The sequence below is a fragment of the Eschrichtius robustus genome, chromosome 6 (genome assembly GCF_028021215.1).
Source record: "Eschrichtius robustus isolate mEscRob2 chromosome 6, mEscRob2.pri, whole genome shotgun sequence".
Taxonomy (NCBI): domain Eukaryota; kingdom Metazoa; phylum Chordata; class Mammalia; order Artiodactyla; family Eschrichtiidae; genus Eschrichtius; species Eschrichtius robustus.
This window is the reverse complement of record NC_090829.1, coordinates 92,307,825-92,322,880: the sequence shown is the minus strand read 5'-3', so window position 1 is coordinate 92,322,880 and position 15,056 is coordinate 92,307,825. Positions and strand designations below refer to the sequence as shown.

Here is a 15,056-nt window from a genome sequence, read left to right as displayed (position 1 = left end):
GTGTCGCTGCTTCGGTTAAGGCTGGGGGGGGGGAGAAGGAGAGGGGGCGCGTCCAAGATACACCCCAGGTTCAGTTTGTTTTCCACCCTGCACCAATCCACCTCATCCTTATGAAAAGCATTTGCCCTCAGTAGGGATGGGATCGTTCATTAGAGCACTGTGTGGTGTCTTCCCAAGCACCTGCCCCCTCGTGTAACACCTTGAGCAGAGTCCAGTGACCTCTGCTGTAGAGGTGACAAAGGCCACGGAAGCCGCCTCAATTGTGTCCAGGAATGGCCTCCCCACAGCGTGCTACTTCTCTGGCTGGGGATGCTTCTTATTTGGTAGGAATATGTATATGCTTCAGAAAAATAAAATAAATATCGAGAAGAAAGCTCCCGGATTCCCCGGGCTAATTTTCTCCTAGGACTGAAAGTGTAAAATTTGCCTCCACTTGGACGCCGAGACTGCTAGCAGGCTGGGGACGTGTGTGTTATTGTTACATACCCAGATATTTCTAATTTTATTTTATTTTCTCCCACCCCATTACCACCTCCCTACACACACACACACACACACACACACACACTTTGTAGTATCCTAACTTGTTCACCCGTGTCCATATTTGTCTTGGCCCTTTTGGGAAGAAGGCGAGAGACAGATGAACGAAGGTGAGTGGGGGCAGGGAGGGAAGAGAAGAGGGAGGAGAATCGTCTTCCACGCCAGACTTAATGTTTAAGCGGGAAGACGCTCCCGGCGGAGGGTCTAGAGGACGACAACGGAAAAGTCCCACTACACGCTCACAGCGCTAGTACTGGCGCCCCCAATCTGCCAGTGGCAGCAGGAGATCCGGAATCCAGTTGGTCCCCTACGAGGTCCCCGCTCGTCCGCGCTGGGGGTCGGGCCCTCCAGTGTCGCTGCGAGTCTGGGAGAGGAAGGAAGCTCCGCTAGCTCCGTTCTCCCTCCCGTCTCGCTCTGGCGGCAGCCGCCGGTCATAGCCCCGCCGAGTCCCCGCTCCCGAGCGGCCGCAGGTGCCGAGTGGCCCATCCCCGGCGGGAGCGAAACGCGGGGCTAGCCGAGACCTCCCAGCGTCCAGTTCCGCGAGGGTCTCCGGCGTGTGGCGGAGGACCCCGGCCGGGCCCGGACGCTCTCCCTTCCCGCGGCCTGTGGGCGCGGCGCACAGGGGCGCGGACGGGCGGCGGCAGCTGCCAGGCGCAGGCGGAAGGCGCGGCACGTCCACGGTCACGGCCGCTGCCGGGTCTCGGGCGGAAGCGCTGTGTTCGGAGGGGAGGGGCTGCCGCGCCCTGCAAGGCCCAGGGCTCTCGACCCCCGGCGGCGCCCGTCGGTGCAGGAGTAGATCTTAGGCGGCCGTTGCGCCCGCCAGGGAAGGATGGCCCCTGGTCAGTTTCAGCCCCGTACCCGCGCGTGATGGGGGTGAGGCCGGAGCCCACGCGTGTCCGTCCGGCTGTGCGTCTTTCACTTGCACACACCGAGCCCCCACCAGCCGCGCAGGCCACAGCTCCAAGGTTGGCCGCTACCCGCGTCTGCCACCTCCAGGACTCAAAAGCCGCCAACCCCAGACTCCCGGCAAGCCTTGACTTCCCGGATGGGGCCATGCTTTTCTTCCAGGACAATCAGGACTCCTCCCCTCCCGGCGATCTTTCTAGGAGGCCACCTCCAGAGATTCCGAGGCGATTTCCTCTCTGTTGGTACTAAACTGGTAACTCCTCTCACTAAAAACACCAGGGAGAATCACAAGCTGAGTATTCAGCGAGGGGCCACCACCATCGAAAAAAACACATAGTTCAATGTACGTGGAATGTTTTGATCAGTAGGTTAATGGGGGATAGAAGTTCGCTCTCTGTTTTTGATAGCCCTGATTTTCAAGCTTTTTTAAAGTTACATTGCCCAGTTTTCTGCTCGGTCAACAACGGGAAATGGAATCTTGCCTTTTTTTATGATTCAAAATCAACTGTAATAACAGTGACTTTGACAATTCACCGCATCTTGTGAGGTAAAATGGAGATGCACACCTAGGTGAGAGTCATTGTGTTATGTAGCGGCAGGCTGGGTCCAGCCAACAAGGTCCGTGAGACTCATTCCCTGCCTTTCTCAGCTCACCCACTTGTTGGGACTTTTATCATTTAATTATTTTTTAAATTATCGTGAGGCTCTCATGAGTCTGAGAGTTAAGACTAGGACAAAGATTGAGCACAACACAACACTCAAACTATCTTTACCTTTCTTGGGGAAATAATTCCTGGGGCTAATAAAGAAATGCAGATCTGAGGTCAAAAAATGTTGCTTTAAAAACAAACAAACAAACAAGAAACCTAACCCTTCAGTTATACTTCCCTTATTTATTCATCAGATGTTTATGGAGCACCTACCCAGCACCAAACACACACACACACACACACACACACACATACACACACATACCCCATACATACATACTGTGGGCTATACAAATGATAACATAACATCTGTTGAATGCTTAGTTAGAGACAGGCAATATAGTTGATGTTTTAAAAGTATTATACCTTTTTACCCTTCCAGGGACAATATGGAGTAGATACCGTTATTATTATTCCTGCTTTACAGATGAGAAAAATGAGATATTACAGGCTTGAAATAACCTGCTCAAAGTCACCTAGTCAGTAAGTGGCATAGCAGGGGGTTAAGCCCAGTCCCATACAGAGTCCACAGGCTCAACCACTACACTATATCCTCCAGTCAGATCCAGGAATCTGTATATTTTGGAACCATCTCAGGTGAATCTGATGCAAAGTACTTGAGAACTTGAACTTGAGAAGCATTGATATAATCGCACTCCCTCTTTTTCCTCATCAGAAAACAGACTCAAAGAAGTGATTTGTCTGAAGATACACAGTTAATTAATTGCAGAATGAGATCCAGAGAAGCACCTCCTGGTTCCTTGCCCAATGTCCTTTCTACCCTCCAAACCACATCAGTTCAGTCCAAGAGGAGTCAAAGAATGTAAATAATTCAACAATTACAATAAACCTACAGTCAAGTCTTGATTATCCCTAGCTTCCTCTTCTAATTGCTTCCCTTCTGGATATTTTACTGTTGTAGTTTCTCTCCCAGAGGGAGTGAGAAACCGGGTGAAACTCAATTATTTCCTTTCTGCTGATGTTAACTGGTAAGAACTCTTAATATGAAAAAGAAAAGCCGGAGAGGTTTGATAGCAGAAAAGGCTAGAACAAGTTCCTAAAATAAGACTTGCAGATGATCCCTGGATTTTGGTTTTCCATGCTACTAATAACTCCCATTGCTGTAGTGGAGGTGTGAAGTGGGGAAAGAAGCAATATGGATGACCCACCTAATACAGCCATTCCTCCACTCTTCCTCTTCCTGTGATCCCATGCCTACCCAATGTTGATAACTGAGAAGTAGGAAAAAGGAAAGGAAATAATAAAGGGAGTGTGATGAAGTATTCTGGAAAAATTTTTACTCTTGTTTTGGAGAATGGAAGAGCTATAGTACAAACTAGGCCACTGTTCCTCCATCTTCAGTCCCAAGCACTGAGCATAGACAGTCATACATTGTCATTAAAACAAATAGATTTAGCCAGCTTACAACATCCTGACTTCTATTTATTTTGCTTTTAATCTCTTTCTTTTTAACCTACTCTCGGGTCATAGGGATGTTGAGAGGCTGTGCAAGAACAACGGGGACTGCTGCCTTTTCTCAACAACCCTGACCAAATTATTTCCTTACTTAAAATCATTTGCTGATTCCCCATGAACTCTATGGGATAAAATTTCACCCATTAACATGGCAAACAATATGTTACTTGACTAGCCCCTGACTACTTCTCACCACCCTCACCTCTGCCTCTCATTGAAACTTTGAGCAATACTAAACTAGCTGTAGTTCTATAAAAACGCAACGCTGTCTCCTGCCTTTGTGTTCTTGCATTATGCCCGTCCTCTCCCTGGAATTCCTTCCCCACGTTGTCCTCTTGGTAAATGCCTACTTATTGCCCCAAACTCCGCCCAGACAGTGCTACACATGTGAATTCTTCCCTGACTCTGCTACATCTCCCCAAAGCAATAATCTCTTGCTCATGGGGGAAACCACTTCTGTTCTTTTTATATTCTCTGTGATGGCTCTCAGTCTGTGAAAATGATTTTTTTCCCATGTCCTCTTCTATTAGACTGGAGCTTCTTGAAAATCTGTCTATATAACCTATTTTAGTGTATCAGAAAAATTAGGAAACATAGGATTAATTTATTTTTAAGTAGGATATTATTTACGTTTTTAATATGCTCAGTATGTTTAAAACAATAGGTCCATTTGTTATCTACAGGATGTCAAAAAAAAGTCTGGAAATAGAGGAAAACATAGTGTATGTATTATACTTTTTTCAGATTACCCCATCACTTTAAATTTAGAGATACTTAACCTAAAAAGATTTCTGGAGGTTGAAGAAAAAATACTCAGCATATTATTTGAAACTGTAAGTAAAATACTGTTTAAGTATATACTGTTTCCTGAATTTCAGACCCCTGGTAGTCCCAGCACCTAAGACTATGTCAAGTGCCTGATATGTATTATGTTAACTGCTGTATTGTTCTAAACTGAACAGAGCAACCAGCTGAAATAGCCACTGGTCCAGGGGCTTCCAGTTTTAATTCATCACAGCTCCAGCTTCTGTCTCTCCTTTTGGTGAGCTCTTACCAGCTTTAGTCACTTTGTCAGTCACTCCTCCATTTGTTCTCTCTTTCAGCTAGAATCAGTGCTTTGGGCTAAATTGTAATTATTTACATGCTTTGGACATTTGTTATGGAAAGGAGTCCCCAAACTCTTCCCCACTGATGACAGTAAAAGTTATTGAGGGATAGAGACAGTTGATGGAGCAGGAGAGCAGATAAAGCCTCCAAATCAGCTAATGGACCATTCATTCATTTATTCAACAAATATTTTTCCAGCATGTGCTGTCTGCTAGGCTATGGGCCAGGCAATGGCCTCCCAGACCTGCGGAGGAGCCCTGTTCTACCCAACCTTTTTTTTTTTTTTTGGCTGCGCTGGGTCTTCGTTGCTGCACGCGGGCTTTCTCTAGTTGCGGCGAGCAGGGGCTACTCTTTGTTGCGGTGCGCGGGCTTCTCATTGCAGTGACTTCTCTTGTTGCGGAGCACCGGCTCTAGGGGCGCTGGCTTCAGTAGTTGCAGGGTGCGGGCTCAGTAGTTGTGGCGCACGGGCTTAGTTCCTCTGCAGCATGTGGGATCTTCCCGGACCAGGGCTCGAACCTGTGTCCCCTCCATTGGCAGGCGGATTCCTAACCACTGCACCACCAGGGAAGTCCCATCACCAGTCTTACTTGTTGCAGGATTTCCTATGGCCGGAAGCTTACGAGTGTGCAAGAACTTTCTATACCTTCCAAGACCATGAGGGCGTGCCAAAACCAGGCACTTAAAGTAAGGGCTTTGCAGGGATAAATTATCCATGTCAGGTTAACTCTTTAGTGACTAAAGAATTTTGTGTATATTGATGCAAAATTTAAGAAATAATTGATAGATATTTAATAGCACCTCTGGCGCACAAATAAACATGTACCTAGAGTCCACAACCCTGAAAAACGGTCTCACATTAACAAACTGATCTCATACGATAAGAGATCTGAACCTCTAGAAAGTTCACATAGCATTTAATAATACCATGACTATCTCATGTGTTTGTCTATTTAGGTATATTAGTAATGTTCACATTTTCACCTCAGGGAACTAATGAAGAAGAAAACCTGTGACATAGTAGGTACAGTTGAATGTATTTTTTAATATCACTAAAATATACCTTGTACATCAATAAGAAGGAGAATCTAAAACTTTAGATTCTTTAGTCCTGAGGAAAATAATGTGAAATGTAGCAAGATATGAAGAATTAATGAAGTCTCTATATCCGAGGAGTGATTATATACTCTAACAAAAATCATTTTGGGAACTCTTGGCTCAAGAAACATCTCTTAGATTACAGATTTGAGAAATAGGGGTGAGTGTCGGTACCCCGAACAAGGGGCATTTTTAGAAATGTAATTTTTTTTTTTTCCTCAATAACACTCAGGTCATGTCCCAATTTGCAAAGCAACCAAAATCATCCAGTCAGTTATCTGAGTAATTTAGGCCCACAGATAAACTATCTTTGTTTCAATTACTTCATCAGTATCACCATTGTAATCATATTAGTTTAAAGTAGGAGAGGCAACACAATGTATTGGACATATTTGGAGCCGAATGATTTGTATTCAAATCCTGATTCCCCCATTTATCAGCTCTGTGACCTCGGCCTTGCTTAGCTTCTTTCCTCTTTTTGTTAACCCTTTTGTGAAACAGGTATATCTCACTTGCCCTGTCTACCATTAGGGAGGTATTGTGAGAATCAAATAAGGTACTGGATATGAAAACTGCACTTTGAACTGCAGAACAATTCAAATATATGTTTCTGATGTAGGTCTTACAATTTTTAATTAAGAGAAATATTCCTTGAAATGAATTAAGGAAATATCCAGATGGATTCTTGAAATTACTCATAGCATAGAATTCTCTGAATTAGGTACCAAGAAACTACCTTCTCAAATATTTGTCCATTTTTTTGGTTTCGTTTTGTATTTGATCAGTAAAACAAGTCCTGATACTACTGAATCTACCAACCAATTTCTACTCTAAACCAATGAAGAAAGCATCAATGCAGTGACAAAAAGTATCACTGATCCCTCTTGTCATTTTACATAATTTATTTTACTATGAGTTCATTGGGTTCATTATTAGCATCTATGACAATAGCCTTAAACAAAACATTTATAAATTCTGTAGCCATTGATCAAGATATTTGTGAGTTTATATTCAAGGCAACTGAGAAAACTGAAGGACAAAAAAGTTGTTTTCTATCGTAGATCCTCACGTTTGATTATGAAACCATTTTTTTTCCTAAGCAAAATGATGCTATGAATTCATAATTCTAAACTAGTGCTGTTCAAACTGGAAGTGAGAGGCAAATGCACTAATAAAAATAGCTGTATAAGAAGCAACAAGGGGCATCATAACTCAAAACAACACCCATTTCTTCCAGTCAGGTTTTCTTAAATAAGACATGTCTGCTTCACTTCCCACCTCTATCTTCCCTAGCAGTTGGTGATTAGTGATCAAAATGTATATCCTTTTCATAATAATTGCATTAACATGCCCCCACTTTCATCTTATCTCCCAACTACTAGAAAAAACAAAAAAAGAAGAAAAATTATTGCAAAATGAAAATACAAAAAAAGCCTAACTCAAAATATTTTTTATTTTGGAGAAGGAAAGGGAAAATTTGAGCACCACTGCCTTTCATAGATTACATAAAAATTGTATGTAGAATTAAGTTCCTTACATCTGTTAAATCCTATAAGGTTATAACCATCCTGAGTGACTTACTGAATTGAGCTCCTTTCTAACAGGTAGAGAAGTCAGGTTTGAGATGATTCTGGATGTTTCTGCAGTGGGGAAGGCAGTGACTGGCAACTCCCATCTCTATGCAAATGAGAACTGATGTTCTCTGGAGGTTTCCCTGGAAAGGCCGAGTAGTGAGTAATGTTCAGATTCAGGGTTACACAGGTGTCCAGGGGGTTATGCTATGAAAACGCCTACTAGAATTATTAAAGACTCTTCACTTTTATGACTGTATTTCCCTGATTAACTTGGTAAATGAAACTGTTCTTAAGCAGACAGAATAAAAGATAGGTCCATGTCTACATAAGAGTATCATAGATGACAAAAGAAGGGGTTTCATGATACACTGTGCCAATTAGTGGATTTTATGAGGACAATTAGTCTAAGTATCACGAGAAAAGAAAAGGATGAGTTGGAAAACCCTCACAGCATCTCCATGGCTCCAATTCATTCTTAACTTTCTTCTGTTTTCCAGCCTTCCTTGAAGAACAGAGGTCCTGATTTCTTGCTTTTCCCTAGTTCAGTTTTCAGCATTATTTGAGAGAGCTGGGTTTGCCAGCAAGAGTTCCCTAGCCACTGTGTGATACTGAATCAGCAGTGTGACCAGAGACTGGTATAGACGGACTTGACTGCGTGAGTGGCTTGGGACACTGAGTCCCTTGCCTCAGTGCTTTGGACTTCTCTCTGACTCTAGGTGTGTAAGTCTGCACGATGTATCTTTTAGTATATAAACTTCCAAAGAATATACAAAAATTTATATTTTACTACCTCTATATAAAATTTGTAGAACAGGGCTGTGAAAAACGAGCTACTCTGTTTTTGGAGACTTTCCCTATAGCATATTAATTAATAGTGAGTAAAATTTAATAGTGATAAAACTTTTTGAGGAATTAAAAAATTAGTAAGTAATATTCAACATTATTTTCTTTTTTCCGACATTATTTTCTCATTATGAATTCATGTAACAATTAATTCCCGAGTACCCACTATGTACCAGGCACTCTTCTAGGCCCTGAAGTTGCATCAAGTGTTAATGACAGAATTCTGTCTCCGCAGAATTCACATGTTGAAGCCCTAATCCTAGTGTGATACTTTTGGAGATGGGGCCTTTGGAAAATAATTAGGGTTAGATAAGCTCATGAGGGGGACCCTCGGATGGGATTAGTGTCCTTATAAGAGGAGACACCAGAGAGCTTGTTCCCCTGCTCCCCCCTCCCCCGCCTTGGGCACCTGCACAAAGAAGTCATGTGAGCACACAGAAAGATGTGGCCTCCTGCAAGTCAAGGGAAGAGGCCTCAGAATGAAAATTATTTGCCAACACCTTGATCTCAGACTTCCAGGCTCCAGAACAGTGAGAAATAAACTTGTGTTGCTTAAGCCACTCAGGCTATAGTATTTTGTTATGGCAGCCCAAGTAGACTAAGACAGCAAGGAACGAAACTGACAAATAACATAGAAGTAAAATCTACAATGGGTCATGTGGTTATAAGTGCTATGGATAAAAATAAAGTAGGTATGGGCAATGGGTAAGGAGTTATAATTTGTTAAAAGAAGACTTCACTGAGAGAGTGACCTTTAATTAATGACCTGAAGGAGGTAAAAAGCCAGCTGTGTGCAGCATGGGGAAAGAACAGGCCAGGCAGGAGGAGACAGCAAGTGCCAAGGCTCTGATGCAAGAATGTGCCCGGTGGGGAAGAGCAGGCAGGAGAGTGTGCCTGGTGTGGATGGAAGATGGGGAGAGGAGTAGGAGATGGGGTCAGAGGTAATAAGTGGGTGGTGTGGAGCAGACACATAGGACCTTGAGGCCATTATAAGGGTTTGGGCTTTATATAAGTGAGATGGGAGGATTCTGACATGAGCTGTCTTATGTTTTATAAGGAGCACTCTGTCTGCTGAGTTAACAATAACTAGAAATGGCATTGGTGGAAACAGAGAGACAGGAGCTACTGCAGCAGTCAAGGTGAGAGATAACGGTGGAAAGTATCAGCTGTGGAGGTAGTGAAAAGTGGGATATGTATTTGAAGGTGGAGCTAACAGCATTTGCCGATAGCTTACCTGTGGGGTGTGAAAGAGAGGAGTTAAGCAAACAAACCAGGACTTGGGGGCCAGAGCAACTGAAAGGATAAAGTTGCCATTACCTGAATTGGGGAAGACTGTATGAGCAGGTTTGGAGGAAAAAATCGGGATATTTTAAGTTCATAATACCCCTTATGTATTCAAGTTGAGATATTGACTAGATGACTGGATATACAAGTCTTGGGGTTCAGGGGAAATGTTTCAGTCTGAGCTGGAGGTATAAATTTAGGAGTTCATTTAAAGCCCTGTAAATGAGTGCAAGGATGATATTCAGAATATTTAACAACTAGATGGTAATCATGCTAACCAATCAGAAGGTGCTGGAGCACAGTTCTAAAGGGTGAGGTGTTAACATTTTAGAAACTAGATCATGGGTAGGAGTGAGGCTCCCCGAGTGAGGCCAGAGTGCTGGGGTAGGAAAGTTTGAGAGCAGCTCTTTACTAATGTGAATGGAAATATTTCAACATTTTATCAAGCATTATAGCATACCAGTGTGCAGCAGTTGGAAAATAGCCCCGAAGGAGTGTAGAGAAGGAAGAGAAGGAAAAGAACAAGAAGAGGTCCAAGGATGCCCTGGGCGGTCCAATATTTAGAGGTTGGAGAGAAGAGGAGGACAGCAAAGGAGACTGAGGAGGAAGAACCAGGCAGGTGTGGTGTCCTAGAAGAAAAGTGACTCTGTGGTCCAGTTTGTCTGAGATGGTCCCAGTTGGCATCTCTATCAATGTAATCAATAGTATGCCCAACTTTCACTCTCAAAAATGTCTTTATTCTGACAGAAAACTATGTGGTCTCCCTACAAAGAAGCCAAGTGGAGAAAATAGTTTAAGTGGAAGGAATGATCAACTATTTAAAATGCTGCTGCCAAGTGAAGTAAGAGGATGGCTGAGAAGTGGCTACTGGATTTAGTCTCATGAAGGCCACTGGGACCTTGTCAGGAAAGCAGTTTCAGTGGTACAGTGGGCGTGAAAACCAGAAGTCAAAGGAGAATGGGAGGAGAGCGACAGATGACAGTAAATTCAGGCAAATCTCTTAAGAAGTTTTGCTGTTAAAAAAAGAGTCAGGGGCTTCCCTGGTGGCGCAGTGGTTGAGAGTCTGCCTGCCGGTGCAGGGGACACGGGTTCGAGCCCTGGTCTGGGAGGATCCCACATGCCGCGGAGCGGCTGGGCCCGTGAGCCACAATTGCTGAGCCTGCGTGTCTGGAGCCTGTGCCCCGCAACAAGAGAGGCCGCGACAGTGAGAGGCCCGCGCACCGCGATGAAGAGTGGCCCCCGCTTGCCACAACTAGAGAAAGCCCTCGCACAGAAACGAAGACCCAACACAGCCAAAAATAAATAAATAAATAAATAAATAAATTTAAAAAAAAAAAAAAAGAGTCAGAGAGTTGATGGAGAGGGAGTGGTTGGAAGGGAAGGTGAGTCAAGACAGGGTTTAGATAATGCTATGGACTGAATATTTGTGTCCCTCCAGATTCATATGTGAAAGCCTAATCCCCAGGGTGATGGTAGTAGGAGGTGGGGCCTTTCTGAGTGATTAGGTCATGAGGGTGGAGCCCTCATGAACGGGATTAGTGCCCTTATAAAGAGACCCCAGAGATCAAGAGCTGCATTGTATGAGAATGAATATATTAACACTATACATTAAAACATTTTTGACCTAAAAGTTCATACTTTTCTTCTGATTTTAAAGGGAATTAAACATTTTCATGGGTGCCTAAAAGCAAGGTGGGCCCTACACACTGTGCCTACTGTACCTGTAGATCCATGGCCCTGGATGTTGTTAAGTAGGTGAGAAAGGGATGGGGTTAGTGCACAATAGAGGGCTGGCCTGAGATGAAAGCCCTGGTTTTTCATCCACAGGAACAGGAAAGAAGGCAGACAACAGGGGCTAGGTACAGTGCTGGGAGTTTGTGCAGGGTAGGTATTTGGCATTTTTTTCCCTGATTGTTTCTTTTTCTCAATGAAATAGTAAGCATGGTCATGTTAAGAGTGAGGATGGTGGAGGAGGTATGAAGGTTTGAAGAGAGAGGAAACAAGGAGTGTGGGAGTGTGAATGGATCAGGGAGAATGTAGTAGGATTCCAGGGCAGCACTAAAAGCTCCCTTGAGGTTAGGTAAGGAATGGAAAATGAGACCAGGCAGCATGAGTTGTGTGGTTTTTCTCCATCCACATTCAGCTACCAAGCTATAGGGGCAGGGTAGGCGAGCTGGATTCAAGCACGGATGGAGTTTACCAAGTAAGTATAACAAAGTGAGAGGTAGCAGGGCAGTAAAGGTGTATGCAAACAAGTGATTATAATAATGGACCATGAAATTTAAGCTGGGTAAGGATGGTAGTGGGGATATGAAGGGACTGAGGACACTGAATGATAGAAGGCTTGATTATAGATGCTGGTGGGTCAAAGATAGATAGAGACTCTAGAGGAAGTGAATTGGAAAAGTAGCCAATGATGGTGTGAGAATGGGATGCTTGAATAGAGATTATGGAGGGATGTGCAGTTATTATTAATAAGGAGGCCTACATGTAACACATGAATATCTGTTACACAAAATTCGAATAATACCCCACAACCCCATACACTCTCCAAAAGTAACCAGTGTTATGGATCTGATATGTAGCAAATGTATAGCACATATACATATATACATGCAACACACACATTGCTTCAGTGGTTTATTTGTTGTTTTTTTTACATGAATGGAATCATGCTATATTATCCCATTCCTTATTTTTTCATTTAACCATATAGTCTGGAATCTTCATGATTGCTTACATAGATCTTTCTCATTTTTTCCAATGGCTTCATTTTTTTTCTTTTCAGTTAAGTGAACTTCCAGAAGAACTATCTATTGGACCAGACTAGATATATTTCATGTTTATAATGGTTGATAATATATGAAACTAATAAAACCCAGGCTTCTGGGTTCCTCACTCTCACAGACCCTTTCTAGGACCTGGGCAGGGGTTAGCAACATGTTCACATGGTCACAGGTTTTTTGTTTGTTTGTTTGTTTTAATTTTTTTTTTTTTTTGGCTGCGTTGGGTCTTCTTTGCTGTGCGTGGGCTTCCTCTAGTTGCAGGACTATTCTTCATTGTGCGGGCTTCTCATTGTGGTGGCTTCTCTTCCAGAGCACGGGCTCTAGGCATGTGAGCTTCAGTAGTTGTGGCACACAGACTCAGTAGTTGTGGCTCTCAGGCTCTAGAGCGCAGGCTTCCTGTTGTGGTGCATGGGCTTAGTTGCTCCGCGGCATGTGGGATCTTCCCGGACCAGGGCTGGAACCCGTGTCCCCTGCATTGGCAGGCAGATTCTTAACCACTGCACCACCAGGGAAGCCCCGGCCATAGGTTTTTATAAAATTACAAGAGTAAGATATTTCAAACATGATTGGTTAAGACTTCAGCCTCTGTCCATATTTCCTCCATGGCACTTTCCCTGTTTTGGATGGTATTGAAGAGGCTATGAGCATTCAAATAAATATTCACTTCCAAATGAATTTACTTCTGAATAAACATGCATTTTCCTACTTAATTCTGAATTCTTTCCCTTAAGGGGGGCCTTTAAGATTGAAGAAGCTGTAGGCTCTACAAAGCCTGGATCTGCTCCTACAGGTTTAGCAATTCTCCCTTAACAGCCTATTTCCTCAGTGATGTCTAGATTCCTGGTGACTTCCTGCTGCCCCAAACATGTGTTGCTGAACTGCAAAGCAAAAGTTCTCTCTCCCTCCCTCTCCTTCTCCTTTTCCCTCTCCCTCTTCCATCTCCCTCTCAGAAGGTCAATACTGAGGTGGCCAGAGGTCTTTCGCTTTCCTGGATCAAGTTATTGACCCTCAAACTGATTTTAGGAAATTATGAAAATATGCAAATAACTCAGATTGTCTCAAATGCTCTAATTTGGGGTATTTCTTTCTGTTGTTGCCTTAATCTCTGCATCAAAGCAGATAATCATTAACTGTGAATTTTAGATATACAAGATAATTTAGAGATCATCTAATCCTATCCTCTCATTTTATAGCTTTGAGAGCTGAGGCACAGAATAGAAGGGCCTATGACTGTTTATAATTCTACAATTATAAAAGACTAATCATTTCTTAAGTCAGGCCCTGGTCCTGTGTTAAGTGTGAGGTGAGAAGATCAAGTGAGTCAGGTCCCAGCTCAGAGACAGAAAACTGCTAACCACATACCCTTGTAAAATTCAAGCACAGTCTCCCTTGCTAACAGACACTAATGACTATAATAAATTAAGGAGGGTTTAGTTAGGCAATAAACAATTACTGTTGACAACAGGGTGTAAACTTGATGTCTTAATTAATGTATTGACCATAGCTCTTTCTAGGTTAAGAGCCCTGGTCCTAATTAAACCATAACGCCTATGTCTGTTCTTTTTATGTACTAGAACTAAACCATATTCAAAATTCAGATAATAGTTGCACAGAGCAAAGTATTAGAAAAATACAGGGACTCAAAATAAACCCAAGTTTGGTCACACTTTCCTCTAAGAGGGATGATACTTTGACTTACCTCCCAGTGTTATGAAGATTAAGGAGATTATGCCTATAAGTGTTCTAAGCTCTTTGGATTTAAAAACTGCAGTTGGCTGGCAGCAACATTTTCTTTATGTCTAGTCTGTGTGGTTCATTTGGTAATGGGATACGACTTTAAAGTAGAGAGACTAATCTTGGACAAGCATATCCCATCAAGACTCATGCATCCAACCCTGCTCTGTCTTGCCATGTGGTCACCATAGGAAACTCGGTACTTATTTTGCTGAGGCTGCCATTGCTTAAAACATTTTCTGAAATGCCCTTTAGGAACTGCTTTGGAGCCAGCTTAGGAGACATAGGAGAAAAGCAGCCTCCTTATGGTTTAGGGAAATTGTGGGAATACAGAAAGATCTTTAAAAACAACAGCAACAATTCATTTAGCAGACAACTAGCACCTTGCAGAGACAAAGTTCTATATGTCTAGCAAAGAAGCAATTGCATAAGAAGACAAATGTCAGGTTAAAATTCCCATGGAGTTGTTATAAGGCTCATTAAAAGCATTTTTAAGTACATCTATGCATGTGACATTCTCCTGGAAGATAGGAAGAGGAGCTTTTTAATATGAAAAGTAAGACATCTAGCATTTGGTGATTTGACAGGCCATATGCTGGCCAGTGATTTTAGTAAGAGTGAACATCTGAGTAGTACATTATAATTATTTAAGCATTTTTATGTACACTGGTTTGTTTTAGCTTCACAACAAACTTAAGATACTCAAAGATTAATAGTATTATCATCTTCATTTTACTTACATAAAAATTCAAGCTCAAAAAGTTCAGAGATAAGCCCAAGTTATCTCAATAACCAAGTTACTAGTTAATAAGACACAATTAACCAATGAGGTGGAGCTCAGACCCACCTCTTGGAACTTCTCACCCTGAATTCTTTCAACATTATAACTAATGTTTTCTAGAGTGTGTTATGAAGAATTCTGAACCCCCAAAATAGTCCTTATAGTGATTTAAAAATATGCCCACACATTCTTTGACATTGTTCCCTTCAAAAATTGAAGC

The 15,056-nt window shown here is 42.7% G+C and overlaps 1 protein-coding gene across 1 annotated transcript in view; it reads right to left on the bottom strand.

Annotated features, from left to right (window-relative positions):
- LOC137766472 (uncharacterized) overlaps positions 1–15,056 on the bottom strand; it is a 738,098-nt gene that overhangs the window by 650,958 nt on the left and 72,084 nt on the right. The window lies entirely within an intron of this gene.